The 15,191-nt window shown below is 36.6% G+C and overlaps 1 protein-coding gene across 3 annotated transcripts in view; it reads right to left on the reverse strand.

The window, feature by feature from the left end:
* KCNH5 (potassium voltage-gated channel subfamily H member 5) overlaps positions 1-15,191 on the reverse strand; it is a 301,067-nt gene that overhangs the window by 215,324 nt on the left and 70,552 nt on the right. The window lies entirely within an intron of this gene.

A 15,191-nucleotide genomic window follows, 5' to 3' on the forward strand; every position in this document is an offset into this window, starting at 1 on the left:
ATAGAAAACTCAAAAGAAAGAAAGAAAGACAGAAAAGAAAGAAAGAAAGAAAGAAAGAAAGAAAGAAAGAAAGAGAAAGAAGTAAAGAAAGGTAGTTTACAAGAAACTCCTCCCCCCTTCTCCCATTCCAGACTATATCTCTGGTCCTCTTTTAATATCTAAGCAAATGTCAGCATTGGCCATTTGATTAAGCAAACCAGAAACTGAGAAGTATTCTTGTCAGAAGTATTCTGAAATTCCTCACACCCAATCTATCTCAAAACCCTGTTAATTTCAGCTCCTAAGTATCTCTCAGATGTATCCATTTCTCTCCATCTCTACTGTCACTACCTAAGGCCACGCTACTAGCATCTGTCTCCTGGATCTATAGATGTTTCCTAATAAGTTTCAAGTCCTTTATTTGTCCCCATCCAATTTGCTCTGAACACTATGTAACTCTTATACTTTTCAGGGCACCTGGGTGGCTCAGTTGGTTAAGAATCCGACTTCAGCTCAGGTCATGATCTCACGGCTTATGAGTTCGAGCCAGGTGTCTGACGGCTCAGAGCCTGGAGCCTGTTTCAGATTCTATGTCTCCCTCTCTCTCTGTCCCTCCCCACTCATGCTGTGTGTATCTCTCTCTCTCTCTCTTTCTCTCTCTCTCTCTCTCTCTCTCTCTCTCAAAAATAAATAAACATTGAAAAATTTTAATGAAAAAAAGAGTTACTTTACAAAATCACTCCCAGTTTAAAATCATATGATGGCTTCCCATTGTTCTTAAATCTGTTTTGGTTCACACAGACTTGCATGGTGTGGCCCATGCCTACCGCTCTAACCTCATCCTTCAACATTCTTCAGCTCACTCTTCATCCAAATTTCAGGTTTTGGATATGCCATGCTCCCTCCGACACAGGGCCTAGGCACTTGTTAGTCTTTCATGCTCTCTATCCTTAGCTTAGCTAGCTTTTTTCATACTTCAGATCTCAGCTCAGTCACTGCTTCTCCAGGAAAACTCTTCTCCAGTCTAGATCAGGTCATTCCATTATATAGTCTCAAAGGACCATGTACATTCCCTTCAGGACATGTGCCTTAGTTGTGAGTGTATATGTTCTGTTAATCCTTTTATTTAGCACTCCCTTGCAAATAGTAAGCGCCAAATACTTATTGAAAGAATGAATACGTTATTTAAAGAATAAACTAACCAATACATAAGTCTCTCATAATAATTTCTGACTCCTCCACCACTGATATTGTATTAATAATTAATAGTTATTTCATCTTCATGGATAGCACCATAGCAAGCAACTGAATAGAAACCACAAAACAGTAATAAGCTCCATTTCATAAGCATTGGGTCCTTATTCTAAATAGATTATATACATGAATGACTACATAGTGCATTTCCATTTTCTATTGTAGAACACAATCTAAAGACTGAAAGAAAATTGCAAAGTACATTTATTATCTGAACCTTTAACCCAGATAACAAATTCTATTGCCTCCTTTCTATTCAAAATTCACTTGTCCAATTCCTGCTACCAAGAGATCCATGGGGAAATAATCCTAATTACTCCATACATTAGTTAACATGCTTCAGAGAAGGTTCTCAATTTAGATAACTTGTACATACTACCTGTTTTAGCCAATTTATATTCTTATCAAAACACAGTGGCATAGATAGATAGATAGATAGATAGATAGATGAAGAGCAGACATCTATCTTCAGTAATATCCATAATGTACTAATTTTTTAAGTGCTTCTTGTTGTGGAAAAGACTTTCTCTTTAATTGGATCATAATAAATATAAAGCAGGACCAAAATACACACCCTAAAAAGAGGTATATTGCCTGAAGCTTCAATTTTTTTTCACACATTATGATACATGTACAAGCAAACTAAGTTGAAGGATGCTTTAAATTCTTCAATAACTTGTTGCTGCCTTTACAATAATCCAAACGCCTTAATGCAACCTAACTCTATAGTTTTGCCTTGTGCATCTCTGTCTTCTGCTCTCTGTACTCCAGTCATAGAAAACTTAATTCTTTTCTTCAAAAATGTCATATTCTTTCACCTGGGAGTCTCTAAACATGATGTTTAAAGCACTCTCCTGAACCTACAAATCACCCCTTGTGCCTGGTTAACGTCTACTCATCTCTCAGGTCTGGGCTTAAATGTCTATCACTTCTTCAGAGACTTCCCTTAACTATCCCCGTCTTCAAATAGATTAAGGCCCTTGTTTTAAAGCATAAGTACCTGGTCCAGGAAATGCTGAGGGAATAATGGAGGAGGCAGTGAGAGTTGAAACAAAGGAAGGCTGAAGTGGCCATGATGGACCAGGTAGTAAAAGTTATGAAGATTCAGGGATGAGATCCAAGAGATAAAGAAAAGGAGAAGAGAAGGTAAAAATTCAGTCAGTAGAGAAAAGGCAGGAGAGGATACTGACAGGACTAAGTGAATCTTACTAATAGTAGAACGCTCAGATCTACAAATTCTGGAAAAATAGAAGAGGAGGGTGAACAGTCATGTCCTCCAAAATCATTTTCTAAAAGTGGTCCTTTTCCAACAATTGTAATGATAATATGTGACAATGTGGTTTTTAAGGCTATTCTAAAAAGATGATGCAATCTCAAAGCAAACCTGGGAGACATGCAAAGAAGGTGGTCAAAGAGTAGTAGCTCCCCTTTTGTAAACTTTTTCCTCCCTACCCAATTCTCTGGCCCAACATCCACTTCCAGGCTCACTCCCCTAATATTACAACTTGGCTGCCTTGGACCACGGCTTCCACAGCTCTGATAGTCCAGGACCATACATTAGTTCCTAAGGTCCCATGTTTCTTTCCCAATTTTCTAAAAAATGCCTGCTCTTATATCTCCCATCACTTCAGGTTACTTGAGTCTCTTTTCTTTGCAACAACAACAGCAACAAAACCTTAACCTAACAGTTTAGCCCAGTACATGTTTTCCCACATGGTTCAACTCCTGATCATCCCAGTTATTAGCTGTATCTTATTGCCCTATATTATGTCTGTATATAGATCATATCACTATCTGAAATTACATATATACTTCTTAAATTTTCCATACATGTTTGCTGTTTTTATCCACCAGAATAAAAACTCTGACCAAGACAACCTTAATGCACCTTGATTAAACTTTAGACGGGCTTTTTTCCTGACTCTAGGCCCTGACCTCCATTTTCTTAGAGACTTGACTTTAGAAAACTTTCAATTATAAATTCTTTCTCTGCCCCTTTGAGATATAAATCTTCTCCCAGACTTTTGACAGTTGTACAAGCCAGGAATGTCTTTCTCAAGGACTTGGGAGCCATCCTTTTGAAACATAATCAAGAAAAATAGTACCCCTATCTCTCAGCATCTGTGGGCAGGTAGGAGTTTAACTTTGATGACAGCAATTAGCAAATATAGATGGCTTAATCACATTGACCAACTTCTCTGCCTTCTGTTTCAGCATGGTTGAGTTCAATCTCTCTTTCCTATTACAATAGTCTTGAATGAAGTCTTTCTTGCCATTTTTAACAAGTGTTCAGTACAATTTCTCTTTGACAGTTCCATGAAGATAAGGAGGATTTGTGTGCTTGTTCACTGTTGAGGTTCCCAATATTTAGAATAAAGAAGTAGCTCAATATATATCTGTTGAATGAATGGAGGAATGAAATCACAACAGGTATTTTTTTTTTTTTTTTTTGCATTTAAAGGATAACTTTGAGAGAAAAATAAATCCCTCTTGGCTATTCCTTTATATTTCTGAATATACTGCCACATCTCAAAATTCAATCTAAGTACATGGCTTACTAATCACACTAAGGAGAAGAAATTATCAATCTTAGTGATATAACTTTATTACACACACTGACAGGCTTCTACACGTGGAAATTGTATTCCCTAAATATGATTACTTTCTTTGTCAGTAAAGGTGAAAATGGCATTAAATATATGTGCTATTATTAAACTTTAGCTATATTTTAATACTGAACACAAAAAGTTCAAGTGGTTCTAAAATTCTAGCAGGACTATATTTGAGTTAAAAATTCTGCTAGTCTAACAATTTGTAACTATCATAAAATAACTGTTGCGCAAGCTTCTATCATCTATGCTTCTTCACTCATTGTGGCCAAAACAATTACAACATCTGCAAAAGCTCAAACAAAAAATTTTGAGTATGGCCATTCACAACTCAGTATAAGCCTGTGTATAAATGTGAATATAACTTAAGATGGCTGATTTTGCCTAACACAATGACCTAAGCACAAACAAGTCACAGTGAAAACTAGCATCTTCTGGAAAAATGCACACCAGGCATCTGATTGTAAAGTCCATATTTTTGTCTGCAATGCTGACCAAGTAAGCATTCACGCTCACAAGACTGTCATAAGCCATGTTTGTTCTCATTAGATATCTCAGAGGGATACAGGGAAGAAATCACCGGTTATGAGTAGGGCAGCAACAGGCATCCTCTTCCATAGATTTGACCTCATAGCAGTCTATGTAGCAGTCCAGAAAACTATGCTTTGTACCCTCTCCCAAGGAGACAACCATCCTGACTTAAAAACTAGAGAACTGACCCTGCATAACCCCACACTCAGCCTGGAGACTCAGAGCTGAAACCATGTTAACATGACTTTTACGTAATTCCTCTATCTTCCTTAGCATGACTTTATTTTTCCAGGACTCCAGAAAATCAAATGGTTTGATTTTTCACCATAGGAACTTCCCAAAGACCCATTAACTCTTCAACAGAAAGCATAAATAGTTTATGCCCTAAGGTTCTTTGAATTCTTTGCCTCAAAATCCTCATCTTGCTGTCTCCAGAAATCCTGGATTATTATATCTTGATACTTGAACTTTACTCAATCCTGATTCTTGACTTGAAGGATTTAAAGGCTTTAAAGGATGCCAAATACGGTTATCCATACACTTACCCCTGAGTGGATAGGTGAAAGTCAAGTGTGAGTAAACTACCAATCTAATCCTCAATAAATGTTTTGGGGCACTTGAGTGGCTCAGTTGGTTGAGTGTCCATCTCTTGACTTCAGTTCAAGTCATGACCTCATGGCTAATGAGTTCAAGCCCCGTAGCAGGATCCACACTGACAGTGCGGAGTCTGCTTGGGATTGTCTCTCCCTCTCTCTCCTCCCCTCCCCACTTGTGCTCTCTTTCTGTCTCAAAATAATAAACTTTAAAAAGTGTATATATAGATATACATATACATATACATATACATGGATATTTTTTTATTGTTATTAGAATCACTACGTTGTAAAGGTGCTTTCTCACTCAGAGAAGGACTGGGAGGTATATAGATCTTAAAACTGTAGCTAAGATTTTTTTAAAGCAGGCTACTAAAAAACCTAAGTCCTGAATACAAGGTAGAATCACCCCACAGGTAATACATGAAAATTTCATCACAGTAAGAGTCTCAAGCTCTTCAGAGGAAAGAAAATTATCAGGATAAAGAGGGGCATTGCATAATGATGAAAAAGTAAATTCTCCAAGATGTAATAAGCCTTAATGTATATGAACATAACAAGAACATCAAAATATGTGAGGCAAAAGCAAGTAGAACTTCTAGGAGAAATAGATAAATCCACTGTTATAGTTGAAGTCTTCAACACCTCTCTGTCATAAATGGTCAGATCTACCAGGCAGAACATCAGTAAAGACATAGTAGAATTCAACAGTACCATGAATCAACTGGATATAATTGACATCAGTCAACTACTTTATACAAAAACAGCAAGTAAAACACATTCTTCTTAAGCTCACATAAAACATTACCAAGATAGAACATATTCTAGACTAACACACACCTTAACAAATGCAAAAGAATAGAAATCCTACAGTATTCACTTTTAGATCACAATGGAATTAAGCTAGAAATCAACAGAAAGAGTTAGAAAATCCCAAAATACTTGAAGACTAAACAACACACTTCTTTTTTTTATTTTTTTAATATTTATTTATTTTTGAGAGAGAGAGAGAGAGAGAGAGAGAGAGAGAGAGACAGAGCATGAGTGGAGGAGCAGAGCAAGAGGGAGACACAGAATCCAAAGCAGGGTCCAGGCTCTGAGCTGTCACAGAGCCTGACACGGGGCTTGAACCCACACTGTAAGATCATGACCTGAGCTGAAGTTGGACACTTAACCAACTGAGCCACCCAGGTGCCCCAACAACACACTTCTAAATAAGAAATGGTTAGGGGTGTCTGGGTGACTCAGTCAGTTAAGTGTCCGACTTTGGCTCAGGTCCTGATCTCACCACTTGTGAGTTCAAGCCCCGCATCAGGCTCTGTGCTGACAGTTCAGAGCCTGGAGCCTGCTTTGGATTCTGTGTCTTCCTCTCTCTCTGCCCCTTCCCTGCTCATGCTCTGTCTCTCTCTGTCTCTCAGAAATAAATAAATGTTATTTTTTTTTAATAAGAAATGGTCACAAATAAATCTCAAGAAAAATTTTAAAAGTTTTTGAACTAAATGAAAATGCAAATGCAACATATCAAAATTTGTGTGGCACAGGAAAGTAGTGCTTAGAGGGAAATGTATAGCTTTGAATGCAAATAATAGAAAAGAAGAAAGATCTAAAATCAATAATCTAAACTTCTACCTTAGTAAACTGAAAAAAAGAAAAGAGAATTAAGTACAAAGTAAACAAAAAGAAAAGACATAATGAAAATTAGAACGAAAAAAATCAATGAAATTGAAAATAAGAAATCATAAGGGAAAATCAACAAAACCAAAAGTTTATTCTTTGAAAATATAGATAAAATTATTAAGATTCTAGCCACACTTACTAAGAAGAAAAAACAAAGAGAACACAAATTACTAATATGAGAAATGAAAGAGAGAACATCACTATAGGTATCATAGACATTAAGAGGCTAATAACAATAATAAGAGAATACTATGAATAAATCTAGAAGAAAAGGACCAATTCCTTGAAAGACTCAATCTGCCAAAACTCACACAAGAAAAAATAGACTATTTGAAGAGAACTGTGTCTACTAAACAAACTGATTAGACAATAGCCTTCCAAGACAGCACAAGGCCCAGATAAGTTCATGGGTGAATTCTACCAAATATTTCAGAAAGAAATATAACAATTTTATACAATCTTTTCTGGAAGATAGAACTAGATATGATACTTCCTAAATTATCTTTTGTAATACAGGATTACCATAATGCCAAAATCAGACAAAGACATTATGAGAAAAGAAAACTACATACCAACATTTCTCATGAACATAGATGAAAGAGTCCGCAACAAAATATTATAAATCACATCAAGCAATCTATAAAATAATTACACAATATGACCAAGTAAGATTTTTCTTAAGTATGCACGGCTGGTTCAACACTAAAAAATCAATTAAGGTAAGACATAACATTACAGACTAAACAATAAAAATCGCATGATTACATGAATAGATGCAGAAAAGCCATTTAATAAAATATAATAGCCACTCACGATATAAAAAAAGAAAAAGAAACCTCCCAGAAAACAGGGAACAGAACTTCTTCAACTTGATAAAGAACATTTACAAAAAACCTACAGCTAACATTATAATCACATACATACAAGATGTATATATATGAGGAAAACCACAAAACTTTGATGAAAGAAATCAAAGAAGAACTAAATAAATGGAGTGCTATCCCATGTTCATAAACAGGGATACTCAATATTGTCAAGATGTCAGTTCTTCTCAATTAGATCTATAGTTACAACACATTCCCAATCAAAATCCCACCAAGTTATTTTGTGGATATCAATAAGCTGATCCTAAAGTTTGTATGTAGAGGCAAAAATTGTGCAAAATAGCCAACACAATTAAGAAGAATAAAGTCAGAGGGCAGATGCTACTCAACTTCAACATCTGCTATGAGTCTCTAGTAATCAAGACAGTGTGGTGGAAGTAGAGACACATAAGTCCATGGGACAAAACAGAGAGGCCAGAAATAGACCCAAATAAATACAGTCAACTGATCCTTAACAAAGGAGCAAAGGCAGTACAATGGAGCAAAGATTCTCTTTTCAACAAATGTTATAACTAGACATCCAAATGCAAAAACAATGAATCTAGACACAGGCCTTAAACCCTTCACAAAAATTCACTCAAAATGGATAATAGACCTAAATTTAAAATGCAAAACTATAAAACTTCTAGAAGATAATATGGGAGAAAATCTAGGTGACCTTGTGTATGGTGGTAATTTTTTAGATACACCAAAGGCATGATCCATAAAAGAAATAATTAATAAAATGAACTTCAGTAAAATTAAAACTCTGCTCTGTGAAAGATACTATCAAGAGAATAAGAAGACAAGCCACAGACTGAGAAGAGAAAATATTTGCAAAAGACATATCTGATAAAGGACTATTATATAAAATATACAAAGAAATCTTAAATTTCAACAAGGAGAAAATAAACAACTTGTTTAAAACATGAGCAAAAGACCTGAATAGACACCTAACCAAGGGAGACATTCAGATGGAAAATAAGCATATGAAAGGCTGTTCAACATCTTATGTTATTAGGGAATTACAAATTAAAACAACGAGTTACCACTACACATCTATTAGGATGGCTAAAATCCAAAACACTGACAACACCAAATGCTTGTGAGGATGTGGATCAACAGGAACTGTCATTAATTGCTGATGAAAATGCAAAATGGTACAGCCACTTTGGAAGCTAGTTCAGCAATTTCTTGCAAAATTGAACATAATCTCCCCAGATGATCCAGCAATTGTGCTTCTTGGAATTAACCCAAATGAGTTGATAACTTACTCCTACACAAAAACCTGCACACAAAGTTTGCAGCAGCTTTATTGATAATTGCCAAAACTTGGAAGCAACCAAGATGCCCTTCAACTGATGAACAGATAATAAACTGGTACATCTAGACAATGTAACATTATTGAGCTCCAAAAAGAAATGAGCCATCAAAAAGACATGAAGGAACCTTAAATACATATGAAAACCTGAAAGAAGCCAATCTGAAAAGACTATCTACTGTGTGACTCCAACCACATGACATTCTGGAAAATGCAAAACTATATAGACAGTAAAGGGATCAGTGATTGCTAGAGGGGAAGGGGAGGAAGGGATAAATAGGCAGAGCACAGAGGATTTTTAAGGCAGTGAAAGTATTCTGTATGATACTGTAATGGTGGATACATGTCATTATATATTTGTCCAAACCCAGAGAACATACAGCTATGGGTTTTGATAATAGTGTGTCAATGTAGGTTCATCAGTGGTAATAAATGTACCGCTCTGGTGGGGGATGTTGGTAATGGAGAGGCTAAGTGTATGTGGGGGCAATCTCTGCATGGAAAATCTCTGTACCGTCCTCTCAATTTTGCTGTGAATTTAAAACTGCTCTTAAAAATAAAGTCTATTATCATCTGTGCAAACACACTGATAAGAAAAATCAATAAATTCCAAGGTGGACTGGCCAGTGTTTCTAAGGATCTAATTAGATTAAACGTAGGAAAACTAAAAAAAAAAAAAAAAAAAAAAAAAAAAAAAAAAAAAGATTATGTAATCTCTACCTATACCACTCAAACATTATTGCAAATTATCTGTAGGCTTTAATGAAAAAGTAATGGCAACCAAATTTTATTAAATAGCAATTTCTAACATGCTCTATTTAGTTGAGGGTCTGAAATTCAACAGAAGTGAGAAAAAGAAATCAGAGGCTGAAAAAGTCACCAAAATCTATAAGTAAAATTAGCCTCTTTAATTTCCAATTCTTGTTTTGATGGCTAGATAAGAAACAAAAAATATGCAATGTAAATATGTATGCCAAAACATAATAATGCATGTGACAGCTTCATAAGCATAAACTGCAAATAATAACAATAATAATAATAATAATAACAGTGTAGAAATGTTTTTCCATAAGCTTTTCAGAAAATTTAAAATATTTATATACTTCCACTTAGCAGTAGCTGACCGATCCATTTTGCCCCCTGAAACAATACATTAGTGATCTTTTTCCCAATTTCAATGTGTCACGACCTAGTTTATCATGTTTAGCACTTACTAATACCACTCTCTGTCCTGTGTATATCAGGTTTCCTATGTCCACTTACACTATCAAATGGTGTTACCTGCAGCTGCCATATCTTTCCCCTAATGCCCTGTAATTCATTTCCAGGCCTCCCAGAAATCAGGTTCCGTGGACCACCCAGAGTGGCATTCAAACACACATACAAAAGAGCTTGAAATAAAGATAAAAACAGAGAGGGAGGCAAACCTTAAGAGATTCATAAATACAGAAAATAAACTAAGGGTTGCTGGAGGGGAGGTGGGTGGAGAGATGGGTTAAGTGGGTGATGGGCATTAAGGTGGGCACTTTTCTTCAGGACAAGCACTAGGTGTCCTATATAAAAAAGATAAAGCACTGGGTTCTACTCTTGAAGCCGAGACTATATGGTATGTTAATTAACTTGAATTTAAAGAAAAAAAGAAAAGACAAAAAGAGCTTGATTCTGGGGCACCTGAGGGCACAGTCTGTTGAGCAACTGACTTCAGCTCAGGTCATGAGCTCCTGAGTTCCCGCCTGCATCCTCAGCTCAGAAATCCTGTCTCCCTCTCCCTCTGCCCTTCCCCCGCTCACGCTTTCTCCCTTAAAAAAGAATAATTAAAAAAAAGTGCTTGATTCTATTCCTTGGATTCCTCGTTACATTTTTACCCTGGGTTATGGTTTCTAGGAAATCTGCATTACGTCTTCTCAAACAGAACATTTTCCTCTAATGGACGCTGTCTTCCATGCTTCACAACTCTCTTACAGAATCACATATTCAGTTTGTGAATTCCTAGTAAATCAAATTACCTTCAGAGTGCACATCAACTGAAACAATGTTGAAAATAAAGAGTTATTAAGTCCTGCACCCGCATCACATTAAAGGATTAAACTGCTATTTTCAGATTCATACTCTCCTATTCCCAAGCCACCACCAGCTCACTTCATCATAAGTTTTACGTCATTGTACAATTTACTAAAACCTTGCTAATATGTCATTGCTTCAGGTCAGTGAGTCACTGATAACGCACGAAGAATAATAAAGGATTACCAAGGAGATGGGCCACATTCTTCCCTATCACAGGTCTTAGAATCAAGCTGAGGGGAAAAAAAACACACAAAAGGAAATAATAATATCCTCTCAGATAGGCAAAATTCTACAAGTAAAATTCACTCATGTCTCTATTCCCATTTATTCCTTATAACCACCCTGTGGTGTAAGTAATTAGGTATTCCTTCCTTTTTCTTACAGACACAGAAACTGAGAGCCAGAGTAACCATCCCAAAGGCTCACAACAAACATATCCTAAGGAAGGAATAAGACCCCAGGTCCCACAACAAACGGTACGTGTTCATGAGCACATACAAAGCAACAAAAGAAAAATAACTTCAATTACATTAATGTGCACTCATGTACATAAATGAAGATGAAATACGATGAAGATATTCATTAGAGTTGCTTTGGAATAATTACTTTTTTTAAAAAGGCCCAAAATGGGAGTCACTTGTGCTAAGCCCGCCCGTGTCACGGAACCGAGACTTAACATCAACTTGATTGCAGTTTCAGCCTCTCCCAGGAATGTAATCTTAACCAGTCCACCTGGAATTACCTGGTCAGCACTAATGAAGTAACCTTCCTGTTAGACCCCTGGCCTTCCCCTAAATGAAGGTGACGTTGCCTGAAATAACCCATTCTTTGCTAATATGTCCTTGTCTTGCCCCCTTCTGCCTATAAAAGTCTTCTGTGTTGTACAGCTCCTCAGAGCTCCTTTCTATTTGCTAGATGGGAAGTTGCCCAACTCATGAATCATTGAATAAAGCCAGTATGGCCTTTAAAATTTACTCGGCTGAATTTTGCTTTTTAACATAAGGTTTCCCTGAAGAAGTATGTTCCAGAAAGTTGGATGTCATATAATAGATAATACAGAGTTGATCCACAGGAACTAAACCAGAAAGAAGCCAAAAATGGATAAAATAATGTGAGCAAAGAAACTGATGGACATGTGGGTACATCTAAATAAGTATTGAAATTAAATAAGACAACAATTGGGGCACCTGGGTAGCTCAGTCAATTAAGCAACCAATTCTTGGTTTCCATTCGGGTCATGATCTCATGGTTCATGAGTTTGAGTCCTGCATTGGGCTCCACACTGACAATGCGGAGACTGCTTGGGATTCTCTTTCTGCCCCTCCCCGGCTCACGCTCTCTCTCTCTCTCTCTCTCGCTCTCGCTCTCGCTCTCGCTGTCTTGCTCTCGATCTCTCTCTAAGAAACAAACTTTCAATAAATAAATAAAACTACAATATAATAATTAAAAGGGAAAGTTAAAAAATATAGATCCAAAATACAAGACAGTAATTTCAAAGATGAGATGAACAAAGGTCCTTGAATTAATTAGGAAAAGAGTAAAGATACTAATAAGCCACATAGTGATGCTAGAAATGTTAAGAGTAATCAGGGGCACCTGGGTGGCTCAGTGGGTTGAGCATCCAACATTGGCTCAGATCATAATCTCATGGTTCGGGACTTCGAGCCCCATATTAGGCTGTCTGCTGTCAGTGCAAAGCCTGCATCAGATCCTCTATCCCCTTTCCTTCTGCCCCTTCCCCACTCATTCTCTCTCCCTCTCTCTCTCTCCCTTTCTCTCTCTCAAAAGTAAACATTTAAAAATAAATAAGTAAAATTTTTAAATATTTTTAAAAAGAAATGTTAAGAGTAATCAATTAACAGAAAAACTTCCAAACTAATGGAAGATATCCAGTAGGTGAGAGAAAAAAATCAATCCAAAAAATAGAAGAAAAAAGAAAAAAGGAATAAAAACAGAGAGAAAAGAACAAAGGTATTTTAAAGTAGAGAATAAAATCCTTTATGTAAATAAAAATGCAATTAATCTCAAAATATATGCATAGATTAAGCTTGTCAGTTAAGACTCTCAGAATTTACTGCTTCCAATTCTGTGTCTCCCTCTCTGTCTGCCCTCCCCTGCTTGCTCTCTGTCTCTGTCTCTCTCTCTCTCTCTCAAAAAAATAATATACATTTTTTAAAAAGCCTCTCAGAATCTATATAAGATAAAGATACAGCTAGAGTTTAATAATCTATAATAATAAAATTTAAAAGATATATCTATATATGCCAATACTAAATGAAAGCTAATTTAGCTTTATTGATATCAAGTTAAATAGATCTTGAACAAAAACAATCATTAAGGACAAAGAAAGTTAGACAATAATGTTGAGGAAATCTCCCAGACAGTATAGCAAAAATAGAAAGTGTTGGAAAATTGGAGAGAAGAAAAAAAGAAAACTAGAAGGCCAGTCCAATCCACATAATGTCTGAATAAAAGGAATACCAGCAAGAGAAAAGTGAGGAGAAGGGTGGAGAAAATAATTTCAGGAAAAAGAAATTAAGACATAAGACACACTTTTCCAGATTGAAAAGGGCCACCATCAGTGCCCAATAAAACTGATGAAAATGGACCCCACACTAAGGCATATCATCAGAAAGTTTCAAAATCCAGAGACAAAGAGAGCACACCAAACTTCCAGAAAGAGAGAACAGGTGCCATGTAAAAGGGCCAAAATCCTAGTGGTTACAAGTTTCTTAACAGTTTTTAGAAGATGGACTACAATGACATTATGTCTTTCAAAATTCTGAGGAGAAATTTTCTCTAGCCTAGAAAGTTATAAGTAGCCAAATGGTCGATCATGTGGGAGGTGGGAGCAAAAAGATTTAAGAAAATGATGTTGATAGGGGCACCTGGGTGGCTCAGTCGGTTGAGCTTCTGACTTCGGCTCAGGTCATGATCTCACAGTTCGTGAGTTCAAGCCCCACGTCGGGCTCTGTGCTGACAGCTCAGAGCCTGGAGTTTGCTTCAGATTCTGTATCTCCCTCTCTCACTGTGCCCCTCCCTCATTCATGCTCTGTCTCTCTCTCTCTCTCAAGAATACATAAAACATTAAAAAAATTTTTTTAAATGATGTTGATAGAATATTGCTTGCATCGATGTAATGAGAGAAGATTTAAACAATTGGCAGAGAGCTTAGTGTTTGAATTAGTGGTAAGTACATAAAACCAAGCAAACAATAAACCCAGACATTTATTAATGCTCGGGAAAATGCAAAGTGCAGGAAAACAATCATAGCATGTTTAAGGTTCCATATCTGTAGTAATAATGTTGTGAACACCTAATATTTATTGAACCAAAAGGATGATATACCTGTATTGTGAGAACTAGGTGATGGGAAAAGTGCATGGACATAGTAAGAGTAGGGAGAAAATGCCATTTGCGAAGTCAAAGACAAGGCCTCAAACTGAAAAATCAGGGATGCCTGGGGGAGCTCAGTCAGTTAAACATCTGACTCTTGATCTCAGCTCGGGTCTCGATCTCAGGGTCATGAGTTCAAGCTCCGATACTTTAAAGAATAATTAAAAATTAAAAAAAGAAAAAGAAAAGAAAAACCAAGAGGTAGGTAGGTGATCTTGTTGTTTGCTGACATGCAAGCAATAATAAAAGAATCTCCTAAACAATGCGAAAGTGGTTGGCTCTAGGGTTGTTGTGTTTTGTTTTTTGTTTTCCAAAATGAGGTAATGTCAATCATTCTGCATAGAAGTTTTACCAATTTACCTTCCCCTTGGGCAATGTATGAGAATACCCACACCTTCACTTTATTAGTTCACATCCGCTACAGAGTGCTGCCAAGTCAGGGTTACATGTGCAAGAGTTTTACTGAGATGAATACCTGGGAAAGATAAAGGGAAGAGGGAGGAGGCTTCAGACCACAATGCAGGTCTGACATGTCTGAAGAGGTATTGGGTAGAACAGTCTCAGACCACAGTACAGGTAAATGGGGAGCCCCAGAGCAAATGCTACTCAATAGAGGAGTTCTCCATTGAGCAGGAGTCGACTAACTAGACTGTTTACCACCATTCTTAATTATTGGCTAAGAGTAGCCTTGGGGAAATATGGCGTCAGTGTATGAAATGCAACAGACCAGAAAATGCAGCAGCTGTCAGTCAAAAAAAAAAAAAAGCCTTTATTCATACCATTTGTGTCTTTCTGGGTGTAAATACTCCCACTGCGGCCATGGCCAGTTTCAAGCTACTAGTGTGACAGTATGATAACTCACTAAATGAATGCTGAGTTTGAAAAACATGCTAACAGTTGTCTT

The sequence above is a fragment of the Panthera leo genome, chromosome B3 (assembly GCF_018350215.1).
Source record: "Panthera leo isolate Ple1 chromosome B3, P.leo_Ple1_pat1.1, whole genome shotgun sequence".
Taxonomy (NCBI): Eukaryota; Metazoa; Chordata; class Mammalia; order Carnivora; family Felidae; genus Panthera; species Panthera leo.